This window comes from Heterocephalus glaber, unplaced genomic scaffold (assembly GCF_053883595.1).
Source record: "Heterocephalus glaber isolate CG9 unplaced genomic scaffold, H.glaber_assembly_v1.0 deba00001504, whole genome shotgun sequence".
NCBI classification, from domain to species: Eukaryota; Metazoa; Chordata; class Mammalia; order Rodentia; family Bathyergidae; genus Heterocephalus; species Heterocephalus glaber.
The window spans coordinates 70,947,953-70,962,203 of NW_028258324.1; the positions used below are offsets into that span (position 1 = coordinate 70,947,953).

A 14,251-nucleotide genomic window follows, 5' to 3' on the forward strand; every position below is an offset into this window, starting at 1 on the left:
CACAAGATGCACTTTGGCCACCTGCCTGTGATAATGTCCAGCAGTCCCCTAACAACTAGCCTAGCAACAGCTAATCGGTAGCTGCCTCAATGTCCCAGATGCTCTTCTCGATGGCCTACAACAGCTAATCAGTAGTTACCCCAATACCCCAGTATCCCAGATGTTCTTTTCGATGACTTGAGCAGCCGTTTACAGTTCAGCGCACAAGGCCCAACCAATTAGGTTTAAACTTTCAAAACTTGCTAAATGCTAGCCAATTTTGTGATTTGCGTGTGATTCAAAATCCCGCGCCTTTTTGAAACCCCACGCCTTGCTGTAACCTCTATAAAAACCCCTGGTGCTTCAGAGTCGGGGCTCTCAACCCTGACCCGCTGCAGTGGTGTCGGATGAGAGTCTCTGCTCGAGCTTAAATAAATGACCCTTGTGTGTTTGCATCGGAATCGGCTCCTTGGTGGCCTTTGGGGACCCCGAGATCTGGACACAACACAGCCTGATGGCCAGATGAGTGACAGGACCACGGTGGCGGGCGGAGATGACTCTAGCGAGGCTGGTCCCGGCAACCATGTGCCCAGCACGGTTTTTGCAGACCTGGGCTCCCAGTCTCTGATGAAGTTCTCCCTGGCACCCAAGCAGCTCATCGCAGGCAAGGAAGAGGCCGCCAATAGCCGTGCCCATGGGCACTATACCATCAGCAAGGAGGTCCCAGCTGGAGGCCTCCATTGACCGGCTCCCCAGGTTCCCACAGTTGTAACTGAGCCCCACAACTCTGCCCTTGACACCCCACCACCTTGGAGCACTATGATCATGCCTTCAAGGTAGACACTGAGTCCACTTGTGACGTCTGTCATAGAAGCCTCGACCCGGAGCGCCCAAACTACCCTAACCTTAACCGCCTGGTTAGCCAGGTTGTGTCTTCCGTCACGGCTTCCCTCAGATTTAACGGAGCCCTGGGTGTTGGTTGACAGAATTCCAGACCAACCTGGTGCCCATCCCTGGATCCACTTCCCTTGGGCCGCATACGTCCGTCATCTCTGCCGAGAAAGCCTAACACGAGGCAGAGATCACCAGTGCCTGCTTTGAGCCACCCAAACCGGTGGTGAAGTGTGACCCGCACCACAGTAAATGCATAGCTTGGCGCCTGTTGTACCATGGTGACGTGGTCCCTTAGATGTCAGTGCTGCCGCTGCCACCATCAACACCAAGTGCGGCATCCGGTGTGCTGCCCTAGACAAGGATAATAGGATAAGGGTGTGGATTCTGTTGAAGGAGAGGCTGAGGAAGAAGAGAAATACTAGTCATCCATTCCTTTCAGCCCTTGCAGCAGGTCCTACTCCCCGAACCTCAGCTTCAGCATAGCCAACAAGCGCTGAGGTTTTTCTGGTTAGTCTTCACTTGTTCTTGTCTGTGATCCTCTGTGATTGTCTCTCTTCCATGTGTACCTCTGATTTTTCCATCATGTCTCAAAGTAAAAGCTTTAGGGAAAAAAAATAAAAAAGAATTCCCTTTGTATGTGAGCCTGGTGATGCACACCTGTAATCCCAGTACTCTGGGAAGCTGAGGCAGGAGGATCATGATTTCAAATCCTGCTTGGGCCACTTAGTGACATAACCCTGATGGGTGAAGGTGTTGTCAACAGGTAGCTCATGAGAGCTGGCAAGTTGCCCACAGAATAGTGTGGAGATAAGAGAGGCTGCACCCTTACAGCTTCCACATGTCTCACTTTTTTTTTGACAAGGTCTCTCTATGGATCCCAGGGTGTCCTCAAACTTGCAACAATCCTCTTGCCTCAGCCTCCCAAGTGCTGGGATTATAGGCATGCACCACCACACCTGTCAACAGCCACCCCACACCAGACGTCACACTTTGCTTTCTCTCAAACTCTGAGGAATTTTAATGGTAACCTGGGTTTCTGCTCCTGTGAACAATCAGTGATATCCTGGGCCCATGCTGCTATGATTAGATATTTGCCAATGCTACTCCCTGGGCTGTATTCCAAGCGCATCAAAATTCAATCTTCCAACAACTTTAATATGACTACACATACTTTAAGGAAGAGAAAACTGAAGCACAGAAGTACAGAGTGGAGCAGGGCCGGAGACCTAGGCAACCCCCAGGCCCAGGAGCTTGGCTGCCCAAGCAGGCAGTCAGGAAACTGCAGTTGCATCTCAGAGCCCTGTGGCTCTGGGGAGGATCCCTCCTCGCCTGTTTTTCTGACACACTGCTGGTCCCTGTCTGAGGGTGGGCTGCCATTTATTGTCTAAACTGGCACCTGGACCTTCTCATACTGAGCAATTATCTCTATACCCATGCCAAGTAGAAAGTTAGATACTCAGCTGAGGGCTAGGATTGCAGCACAGAAGACTGCTTGTCTTGCATGTGTGAGGCCCTGGGTTTGATCCCCAGCATGGGAAAAAAAATTAATTGAGAATTTTTATTATTAAAATGTAACATTTGCTTCTGAGTAGGAAAAAGAACTTAACAGAGACCTCTAACTTCTATGGATAAGAAGTTTAGCCTGGCCTTGTGACGCATGCCTGCGATGCCAGCCTGGAATCCCCATAGCCTTAGGAGCCTGAGGCAGGAGGATCACCGAGTTTAAGTCCAGCCTGAGCTACATAGTGAGTTCAAGGCCAGCCTGAAGTACCTTTGAGACCCTGTTTCAAAAAAGCAATCTTTTCATTTTAGTTTTTGTTTGTGGTGCTGAGGAATCCAGCTCAGGGCCTAGCAGATGCTAGGCAAGCACTCTACCCCTGGACTGCATCCCAGCCTGAGTGTTTTACATAAAGCCAATCTCCTTAGTTGGGGATGAGGGGGACTTTTAACAATAAGTTTAATCCATGGTTTCAGCTGACGAGGAGCACTGGGGTGGTTTCCATGGCTCACCGGTCTCTCAGTAAAAGTATGGGAGCGGAGAGAGGAATGGATGTGAAACGCACAATGTTAATGAAAGGAAAAGCAATTCTAATTAAAGCGACTGGCATAAGCACAGGAACCCAGTGGTCAAGGGCGCTCACATTGGTAGCTGCTGCCGAGTGGCTTGAGGAGCTGCAGGTGTGGGTGGAGGGACAGCTTGAAGGCAGGGATCAGAGAAGCAAGGAAGGCCGAAGAAGTTGAGGGAGGACGGGAAGTTCTGCCTGTGAGGATGAGAAGACTATCACTACTCTCTCCTACTAGAGAGGCCCAGACCAAAGGTCCAATGGGCCTCCTTTCATGGAAGACCAACCACCTCTCCTGAGGCGAAAAGTCAAGGTGGTAAAGTCCCCCGCCTGAATGCAGAGACTGATTAGAGCTGGAAAATGAGAACTCCACTTCTTAGCCCCAAGAAAACAATTGCAGGAGTTAAAACCTGGGAATTCCTCTCCGCCAGTTAAAAATAAATGCTTGTCTTCCGCCAGGTCCAAAGAAGGAACCGGATGTCCGGCTGGGCTATTGCAATTTTGGCAAAACCACACCCCACCTTATTGGACCCCATCATCATCTGGAGGAACCCATGTACGGCGGGTAAAAGAGGCTCTGCTCTCCCCGCAGTGCTGCCCTATGACGACGAAGGCAGCTGTCTGAACCGGAAAGAGCCCCTCACCAGTAACGGAATCAGGATTTTGATTTTGGTCTTCGCAGAGCTGAGAGCCTTCTGCTCTTTGTGTACCACCCGGTCTGGGTGCCCTGGTGGAGCAGCCCGTGGACTAAGACATCCTCCACGGGACTGTGCTGTCGCCACAGAATCCCAACGCTGCGGGGCGAGGAGGGGCTGCAAGACATGTTTTCATTTAGGGAAAAACAAAACCAAAAAGAATATTTGTCCCCAAAGGAAACCGTATATGCCTGGAACTGGTTGGTTTCCTGGTGTTTGTTTTATATGAAAACAAAGCCTTTAGATGTGGAGAAATTGGAATTCTCATTCACTGATGGTAAAAAAAGGGATGTAAGGGGTACAACTGCTTTGGCAAATGGCTTGGCAGTTCCTCAAAATATTAAACACACACTCAGCAGTTCCACTACTAGGAAAATACCAGAGAGAAATGAAAGAGGTGTCCACATGAAATTTGTACACCAATGTTAATGGCAAAAACTTGTATCTCAAAAAAGCTGTTTAAAAAGAAGCCTCCCGCCAGGTGTGGTGGCACACACTTGTAATCCCAGCTCTTGGGAGATGGGGCAAGAAGATTGTTCAGAGTTTGAGGTCAGCCTGAATAACAGTACATACCAAGACTGTCTCAAAAAATAAAAACAAACAAGCCTCTTTTGTTTTGTTCTGTTTTTTGAGACAGAGTCTTGCTATGTAGTTCAAGCTGGCCTTAAATTCACCACGTACCCCAGGCTGGCCTCAAACTTGAGTGATCCTCCTGCCTCAGCCTCCTGAGTGCTGGGATTACAGGCATGTGTGACACCACGAAAACCAAACAAGCAAGCCTATGAATGCACATTAAAATTATCTTCTAAAGGTGAGGTAAAAATTCCTAGGTGAGGTAAAATCAACATAAAATTTCAGCTATAACAGGTAAGTTTCTTTTGTGAGTTCGTTCTGGTGGACTCTAGAAAATATAAAGAGGGGAGCATATAAAAATGAGTCTACTTACACTTTTGAGCCAAGTTTTTAAAGACTGAAGACTTCCAACTGGGGTGGCACACGACTGTAATTCCAGCACTAGGAGGCCGAGGCAAGAGCACTGTCAAATTTGAGGCTAGCTTGGTAACCAAGTGTTTTAGTGAGACCCTGTCTCAGAAATTAAAAAAGAAAAAGCCAGGGGGCCGGGGATTTAGCTCAGTGGTTTTGTCGCCTGCTGCACAAGCACAAGGACCCGAGTTCGATCCCTGGTACCAAAAAAAAAAGTGGAAAAAGCCAGGTGTGGTAGTGCACCCCTGTGATCTCAGCATTTGGGAGGCTGAAGCAGAAGGATTACAGGAAATTCAAAGCCAGCTTGAGCTACACAGAGAGACCCTGTCACCAAAAAATTAATTAAATTAAAATTTAAAAATAAAAATAAAACAAAGGACTGGGAATGCAGCTCAGTGCTAGGGTGGTTCCTTTTCCTGTACCACACACATACACACACACACAAAAAGCCTGAAGACTTTAGATTTCAATTTGGTTATATTTACTTATAATCAGGCTATAAATGTCCAGTTAACACAATACTGAGATATATTTCTATTTCTTTTTTTGTTGCTGGGGATTGAACTCTGACTTCAGGTCATTTATTGTTTTTTAAATTGGACTTCCACACTACAGCACTGTGTCATAAAAGATAAATAATTACATTAGGCTGACCTTATTTGTTTCTGACAATTTTTAATGTACCTTATGGAATGCACTTGTGTTATCCAATGTCAGCTTTTATCATAATCTTTTTTAGGCTACTTATTTTATGACCCTTCTGTTCCCAAATGCCCCTTGTTGAAAGGTAGAGTCCTGTCTGCAAATAGACCTCATTCCTAAATATAATAAGAGGCCTCTGGTGGCCTACACTGAGCTGTTTCCAAAACAAATAATGTTGCATGTGTCAGGCTTCAAGACTGATTGTGGCCCAGAATACTATTTTGTTAATCCTGTTATTAGAAGTCTTTTTTTTTTCTTCGGTTGTTTTTGGTTTGGATTGGGTTTGTTTTGGTGCTGGGGATTGAACCCATAGCTATGCATATGCTAGGTAAATGCCCAGACACTGAGCCACACTCCAAACTCTCTAATTGTTGTTTTCAAGAGACAAGGTCAGCTGGACATGGAAGGTTCCAAGCTCCAGGTCAGTTTGGGCAATTTAGTGACTTACCCAGAGCCTATCTCAAAACTAAGAAAAAAATTAAAAAGAGCTGGAGATGTAGATCAGTGGGGCAGGTCTCAGGTTCAATCCCCAAGGAGGGAGGGAGACAGAGAGAGAGACAGAGACAAAGACAGAGACAGGCACACAGGGTTTCCCTGTGTTGTCCAGGCTAACCCAGAACTCATGGACTCAAGTGATCCTCTTACCTCAGCCTCCTAAGTAGCTGGGACTATAAGTGTGTGTTCTCTCAGCCCCCAAGCTCAGCTTGCTGTTAGAAGTTTAATTCTGCCTTCACAATGGGGCACCCAGAGGCAGGTTGGTGGGATGTTGCTCCTTAATGAGATCTGAGATTCCTTTAGTGCAAGTGAACAAGAATTTCAGTTGCAAAGAGCACTTTGGCTTTTGTTTTTGGAGATAGGGCTTTACTATGTAGTTACACTGGCCTTGAACTCACTATATAGCTCAGGCTGGCCTTGAACTTGTAATTCTCCTGTGTCAGCCTTCTGAGTTCTGGGATTACAGATGTGTGCGACCACACCGGACTGGGGAGAAGCACTGTGTGTGAGTGTGTGTGTGTTACTAAGGCTTGAACTCAGGGCCTCGCTCATGCACTCTACCTTTGGGCTACATTCACAGCCAGGCCTTCTGAAATCTTATACAGAGACGAAGTCTGGCTAAGTTGCCTAGGCTGGACTCAAACTTCTTTTTTTTTTTTTGGTACCGGGGATCGAACTTGGGTCTTTGCGCTTGCGCAGCAGGTGATGAAACCATTGAGCTAAATCCCCGGCCCCTGGACTCAAACTTTTGAGCCACCTGCCTCAGCCTCCTGAATAGCAGATGTGTACCACTGTGCCCAGCTAGAAAGGCACTCTTCTGTGCCTTAGCTTTGTCAGGGAGATATAGCACATTTAATAATTTTTATCTCTTTATCAAAAAATCTCCAAATCTCTCTCTCTTTTTTTAAATTTTGAGACAAGGTCTTGCTTTGTAGTTCAGGCTGGTCTTGAACTCACTGTGTAACCCAAGCTCGCCTCAAAATTGTGGCAATCCTCCTGCCTCAGCCTCCTAAGTGCTGGGATCACAGGAGTGCACCACCACACCCCCTCCATCTTTATATGACCATTGTGTCTTCTTCTTTGCTTATAAAATGCTTTATTCATGATGAGTTCAGAGTAAAATCCACATTGGGTGCTGCCCAGATGTCAGAAATAAGAATTGTGCTCATTTTTTTTTTTTTTTTTTTGGTACCGGGGATTGAACTTGAGACCTTGCGCTTTCGAGGCTGGCGGCAGAACCACTGAGCTAAATCCCCAGCCCCTGTTCTCATTATTAGAAAAAAACAAAAAAGAGGGGGAACTGTCGAGAATTTTCCCTGCTGCTTTGTATTCTGACCATTGATAAGACCATAGTTTGGTCATAGTTTGTGTATAGAATAATTGGGTCTTCATGGCTGAAAATGCAGGCTTTGTTTTAAAGGTAAATTTAATAATAGTGATGATATATGTTACGGTTTGAATCTGTCCCTCCACCCTCAAGATTCATGTATTAGAAACTTAATCTCCAAATTCATATGTTGATGGTATTTGGAGCCCAGGCCTTTGGGAGATAAGAAGGATTAGAGGAAGTTTTAGGGTGGGGTCCTCATAATGGCATAGGTGGCTTTGTAAGAAGAGGAAAGAGAACCAAGCTCGTGAGCTCCTGTCTTGCTGTGTGGTGTCCCTTGCCATAACATGGTGCAGCAAGAAGCCCCTCACCAGATGCTGAGGAGATGTTCCACCATGCTTTTGACCTACCAGCCTCCAGAGCTTAATAAATTACCTAATCTGTGGTATTCTGATATAGTAACAGAAGTCAGACTAATATAATATGATAAACTGATACCAGGAAAAGCTTACTCTCTCTCTCTCTCTCTCTCTCTCCTTTCCTTTTTCTTTTTGTGATACTAGTAATTGAACCCAGGGTCTTTCTATTGGCCTACATTTCCAGCCCTTTTTTTAAATTTTGGGACAGGGTCTTGCTAAGTTGTTAAGTTGCCCAGGCTGGGCTGCAACTTGTGAACCTCCTGCCTCAGGCTCCTGAGTGCTGAGATTACTGTTGTGCGCCACCGTACCCAGCTGCCCTTTCTGCTTTAATTACTCCCTCTCCCAGCTTTTTGAAACTTTCGCTTTTTAAATGTGGCATACACTGTAGCTTGGCAGATTTAGCATTCATTCCCAACCCTTTCTCTCTTCCCTTCTTCTATACAAGCTGGAAAGTTAAACATCAATTTCCTACCTTTCCTGGCCACCAGGAGTGACCATCTGACATGTGAGTTGGCTCTCTCATCCATTCTCAGAGCTCTGCTACCATCAAAGACTCCAGACAAGAGTCTCCATCTCCTGTAAGATAATACAATCCAAGGCGAAGGAAAGACACAGAAACAAGACTTAAACAGAAAGGAGGGAACTGGGATGGGCCGCACCAAACATGTGGTGAACACTCCAAGCAACCGGGACCATCAGTATTTACTGATTACACAGGTGTGGGTAAGAATAGGGTAGGGAGATACATGTGGCATCTAGTGATATCAGCTGACACAGGCAAGGCTTATAGAGAGGAGGGTGAGACATTCTTGCAAAAGGACCAGAACAGACAAAAGGTCAGTGTGGTTAACTAGTAAGTTACTGAAACAATTAAGGGAGGGGTAGCTGTATGAATGGAAAGTGTTTTAGAGCCATGTGGTCCTTGCCACCTGTGATGTTATCTTACTTAGGAGCCCTGCAGCTTCATAGATCAGGACTTAGATCATCATGGCACCTGTTGGTGGGAAGCTATACTATCCTGAGTGCCATTTGACACGCTCCTGTGAGTCACGTAGGCTTCGATCTGGCTCCAAATGCAATGTGGCCAATTACAAGGAAATAATTCCTGCTCCATGTTATAGCCTGCTCTAAGCCTGGCCACATGCTACCTTTCAGTAAGTTCCCAACTTAGGCAATGTTGGTTTTGGCTGCCTATCAACAAGGAGCTTTGGTTTTAGGCAAGCCACTTAGGTCTTATATGAAAGCGGTACTGAAGGCCTGAACTAAGGCAGTGGTAGTGAATAAGTGATAGATAATTTATAGATAAGTAGATAGATTCTTGACTTAACTGTCAAAGAGGAAGAGTTCCTGGCACAAGGTAGATAACTATTTGAATGCATGTTTAAATAACAAACAATTAGTCCTATGTTTCTTTCCTTCTTTCTTTTTTTTCTTTCTTTTTTTTTTCTGCAGTACCAAGGATCAAACTCAGGACCTTGCATTTGCCAGGCAGGTACAGGGTTTTCATTTTTTTTAAGACAGAGTCTCCTAAATGCAAAATAGGAACAAAATCTTTGTAAATAGGTAGGAATGGAGGGGTTGAAGGGAGGGCTGGGCAAGGGTGAAAAATAAGAACCAAGAGAGACTATGTAAAGGTGCAAATTTCCAATGATGAATGTCATTATATTGTATACCTAAAATGTACCAATTATTAGACTGAATAATCAATAATGCAAAACAGGAAAAAAAGGTCCAAAGGGGTAGGGGTAGTGGGAGGGGCAGGGGAAAGGAAAGAAGGGAAAGGATAAATGATGAGAAATGGAAAAAATGGAAATAAAGTCTTTGTAAATAGGGAAGGGTGGAGGGGGTGAAGGGAGGGCTAGGAATGGGGAAAAAATAAGAACCAAGATGCATTATGTAAAGGTACAATTCCCAATGAGAAATGTAATTGTGTTGTATACCTACAATGTACTAATAAAAGAATTTAATTAAAAAAAAATACAGAGTCTCCTTATGTAGCTCAAGCTGGCCTTGAATTCACTCTGTAGCTCAGGCTCATCGGAAACTCATGGTGATCTTCCTGCCTCAGCCTCCTTAGTGCTAGGGTTACAGGTGTGTGCCACCACTCCCAGCTCTTATATTTCTGGTTTTGATAAGCAGTTAATATTGTCACTATTAGCCAGAAGATAAATGGGTGTTTTGTGAGAAAGAGGTTTTACAGTTCCAGATGCTAGTAGTCATGTAGTAAGGACTCAGAAATTTATAGAATGCATTTGGACAGATGGATCTTGACAGAACATTTAGGTTAGCTATGAAATACAGTCATAAGTGGTGCCAAAGGAGTGGATAAAATTACCAAGCTAATTATCTGCATGACAAGAAGAAAGCCTGATGACGGAGGATTTAGGGTTGAGGTGGAGAGACAGCCCTTGAAAGAGAAGGAAAAGGAAAAGTACAAAGAATTCGTGACTGTAGCCAAGACAGGAAAAATATAATCAAGGTAGTAGGGAAGTTACATGAGACAAGGACTTCAGATTTAGTAGCAAAGATGTAACTGTCATCTTCGTTGAGTACAGCTTTCCTCAGAGTGCAAATATGTGAACAAAGCTTGTGACCCAGGCTGTGCAGGATTAAGAAATAAAGGGGGGAAAAGGCGAAGTAGAGACTTTTTTTTTTTTTTTTTGGTGCTGGGGATTGAACTTGGGACCTTGTGCTTGCAAGGCAGGCAGTAGAACCATTGAGATAAATCCCCAGCCCCAAGACTTTTAAGGTATTTGGCTAGACAGGAAAGAAAAATGTGTGTGAAATAGACGGGAATTTAGGATTCCAGCAAGGATTTTAAAGATGCGGAGAGGCGAGAGTGCTCACAAAAGGGTGAGTCACACGAGAGAGGGAGACAGATGGAGGTCCAGGTGGAGGCGAGACCCTCCAACCAGGAAGATGAGAGAGGACGGGAAATATGCTGCCCTCGAGCGAGGGCAAGATTTTGAGAGAGCCTATCACAGTCCTTCATTTTGTCTTTCAAGAAGACAAATCGAGTGCTGCAAAAAGGAAAGGAAAGAAAGAAAGAAAGAAAGAAAGAAAGAAAGAAAGGAGACAGTGACATATTACAGGAGGGTGATGAGCAGACAGCCATAGCCAGGAGTGGTGGTACACGCCTGTAATTGCAGCACTTAGGAGGCTGAAGCAGGTGGTTCGCCATGGGTTCGAGGCCAGCCTGAACTATATAGCAAGACAAATGGGAGTAGGGCGAAAGGGGAGAGTAGGTACACATTGAAGGGCTGTCGAGAGTGTCTTGGCCATTTGAGGTTGAGGATCACAACATTTAGAGGTATAAATTTGCAGTTCATTGATTTTCTCTACCAGTGCTCAGCATCTTGGGAGTGAGAGCTGAGAAGGCCAACAGTTAGATTCATGCCCAAGTGGCCAATAAGAGGGGCAAGAGACCAGGACTGGGAGATCAAAAGAGAGCAAACTGAATGCCGGCAAATGTCATCGGAGGACTGCGGCAAAAGACAAAGAGGCTTTCTGGTTTCGTGGGAAGAGTAACTGGGGAGGAAATGATGAAGGCGTGGCTTTGTGTGTGGCTGGTGTGGGTGGGATGAAGGGCTGTCGATTGGAGGCCAAGGCCATGCAGGCTGGAGCAGGAGCTGGGTCCTGCGTGTTGAAACAACCCCCAAAGAGGTAACATCAATAGTGAAAGGCGAGACTGTGAGTTGGATGCCAGACTTGCAGCACTGTGAATGATGCGTACAAGGAAGCCCCAGGCTGATGAGCAGAAAATGCAACAAATGGGGACATTCTCATCATTTCCATGTCTCAGCAAGCAGCCTTTTCTTGATTACTCCGTGTCTGAGAGCAGGGCCTGTCTCCGCTGATGGTGTGAATCTCACAGCACCTTGCCCAGGATTGGGCAACAATGGAAAAGAAGAGGCCATAACATCTCTTTTCTTTAGAAAGTGGTGATTTGTTGTTCCTGTTTACACAGGGAATGTCACACTCAGTTTTGCAACCCCAGTGGGAAACATTATGCCTGATCTACATTCATGACTCCAGTTAAATAAATAAGTAAATAGTTGGCTAACCTCTAAGCTGTTGAGAACTACCTTCCTAAAAAAAAAAAAAAAAAAAAAAGAAAGAAAGAAAGAAAGAACTACCTTCCTGCCTAGGCACCGTGGCCAAGACTGTGTTGAGTGCTTTTACATTCTATCTGACTCCCCACAAGACTATGCAGGAAGAGAGGAAACTGAAGCTCGAAAAATCAAATATCTTGCCGGGGATTTAGCTCAGTGGTTTCGCTGCCTGCTGTGCAAAGCGCAAGGACCCGAGTTCAATCCCTGGTACCAAAAAAAAAAAAAAGAAATCAAATATCTTACCCAATGACACACAGCAGCGTTTGAAGCTGTCATTTGAATAGTTCTAACTTCAAAACCTGTGTTCACATTGTGTTGCCACCAAGCCTAGTCTAAGTGTAACAACTAGGATTTTCAAAAACCATGTTCAGGCAGGTGTGGTGGTGCATGCCTGTAATTCAAGTACCCTGGGAGGCTGAAGCAGGAAGATTGCAAGTTTGAGCCCAGCCTGGGCAATTTAATGAGACTCTATTTCAAAATATAAAATTTAAAAAGGGCTGGGGATATAGCTCAGTGCAAAGGCTCTGGATTCAATCCTTATTCTCACACACACACACACACACACACACACACACAAAACACAGGATCAGTCGATGGCTTTAACTGTATTATTAAGGCCGTGAGTCCTAAGGTTACCACATGAGCTGTGAGAAGTAGATTTCAAGATGGGATTCAACACGCAAGGATTTTAATATGAGCACGCAAAAAAATACCGCATGAGAGAAAACATGGAGAAAGGGAGCCAAAGGTCTGGGACAGCCACTAGAGCCCAAAGACAAGTTAAGAAGAAAGTGAAGTCTGGGCAGAAGTATCCCACATCACGTGTGGTCTGACGAAGGTTGCACTAGCGGAAGTGGAGCCTTCAGAACCGGCCAGCTGAAGAAGCCTGTCTCCGCAGCCCCGCGCACCTCATTGGCTAGGAGCTGCCGGGGGTTGTGGCCTCAGTGCACGCGAAGTCAGATTTCAAAGCCAGCAGCTGCAGCGTTTGGTCTCCTGCTGCCTGTAGTTGGAAGTTAGCCAGGTCCATTTCCATGGTTGCCATACCGTGCTGGGAAGCTTCTCGGAGGAGGGTTGGTTGCTTCCTGTTTGTCTTCTCTGTTTACTCATCTGCTGGTACCACATTCCCGTAAAGCCTGTCTTTGGTATCATCTCACCAGATCTCACTACAAAGTGGCATGTGTTAAGCAACTAAATGTGATCTTTAAAAACCTAATTTCCTCCTTCCATTTGTACATGATTCATCACGTTTACTAAGAATAAAGATATGAGGGCTCAAAGACTTGTTTTGAGAGAATTAATTCCCCTTCTGCAGTTTATAGTAAAGATGGACTATTATGCTCATCAAACTATAACTCAAAGGTCCTGTCTGAGGTCTTTTTTTTTTTTTTTTTTTTTTGCGAATTGAACTCAGGACCTTGCAGTTGCCAGGCAGGTGCACACCACTGAGCTACATCCCTGGCCCTAAAGTCTGTTTTTTAAACAGGAATAACCATACCAAATTGGTGCTTCTACTTACTAATATTAAACACCTCTGTGAAGAGCATGGTTTTGTTTTTTAAGGAAGAGTTTTGCTGTGTAGTTCAGGGTGGCCTTGAACTTGTGGCGATTCTCCTGCCTCAGCCTCTCGAGTCCTGGGATTACAGGCATGCACCACCATGCCTGGCCAGAGCATGCTTTACAATACAAAAATGAACCAGTCACTTAATTTATAAAGTCACTGAGTGATAACATGGAGACACAATGCTATTGAAAAAAAGTTTAATGTTATCTGGGTAAGGTGGTTTATTGGTCAAATTTCCTGTTGCTGAGACAAAATACTTAACACCCACAATTTAAAGGAGGAGAGGTTTAATTTAGATCTTAGGTTTTTTGTGTTGTTGTTGCTATTTTTCTGAGTCAAGGTTTCATTTTGTAGTTCAGGCTGGCCTTGAACTCACTGTGCAGCCCAGGTTGGCCTCAGACTTGTGATCCTCATGCCTCAGCCTCCTGAGCAGTGGGATCAGGCATGCGCCACCAGGTTAATTCTTGACTCTCCATAAAGATGAGCTGGTAGGCTGACCTGGGCAGGAGCTGGTTTTTCACTAATATAAATTCAGCGCGGGCCGGGGATTTAGCTCAGTGGTTCCACCGCCTGCCTCGCAAGCTAAGGACCTGAGTTCAATCCCCGGTACCAAAAAATAAATAAATAAATAAATAAATAAATTCAGCATTCTTTAATGGTTCTTTAATTTCCTTTTAATGTATGGTGAATTTGTCTTTTCTTCAATTAACCACTTACCAATCCAATTATTTAAATACAGGATGACCAAATATTGCATATTTTTTCATTAATTTTTATTATATAACAGAAAATATAAAAATAATTTTATCACTTATTCAATACAAGAATTGACTGGTTGAAATGACACCTGCCCAAGCACTCCTCGTGATAGTATGTAAACAAATGTGCTGCCTGAGGGACACACAGGGTAAACCATTAAGTGCTTAAAATGGCACTGTTTAAGAATGGAGACATTACTTTAGAACTACATTCCTAAACTGCATTCATTCTAGATAGCTCCATAGAGTCACCAGAAAAAGG

The 14,251-nt window shown here is 44.8% G+C and overlaps 1 pseudogene; it reads left to right on the forward strand.

Annotated features, from left to right (window-relative positions):
* The first annotated feature begins 284 nt into the window (after positions 1-284).
* On the forward strand, positions 285-1,356 carry LOC147825431 (tubulin alpha-1B chain pseudogene; annotated as a pseudogene).
* Positions 1,357-14,251: the final 12,895 nt, after the last annotated feature.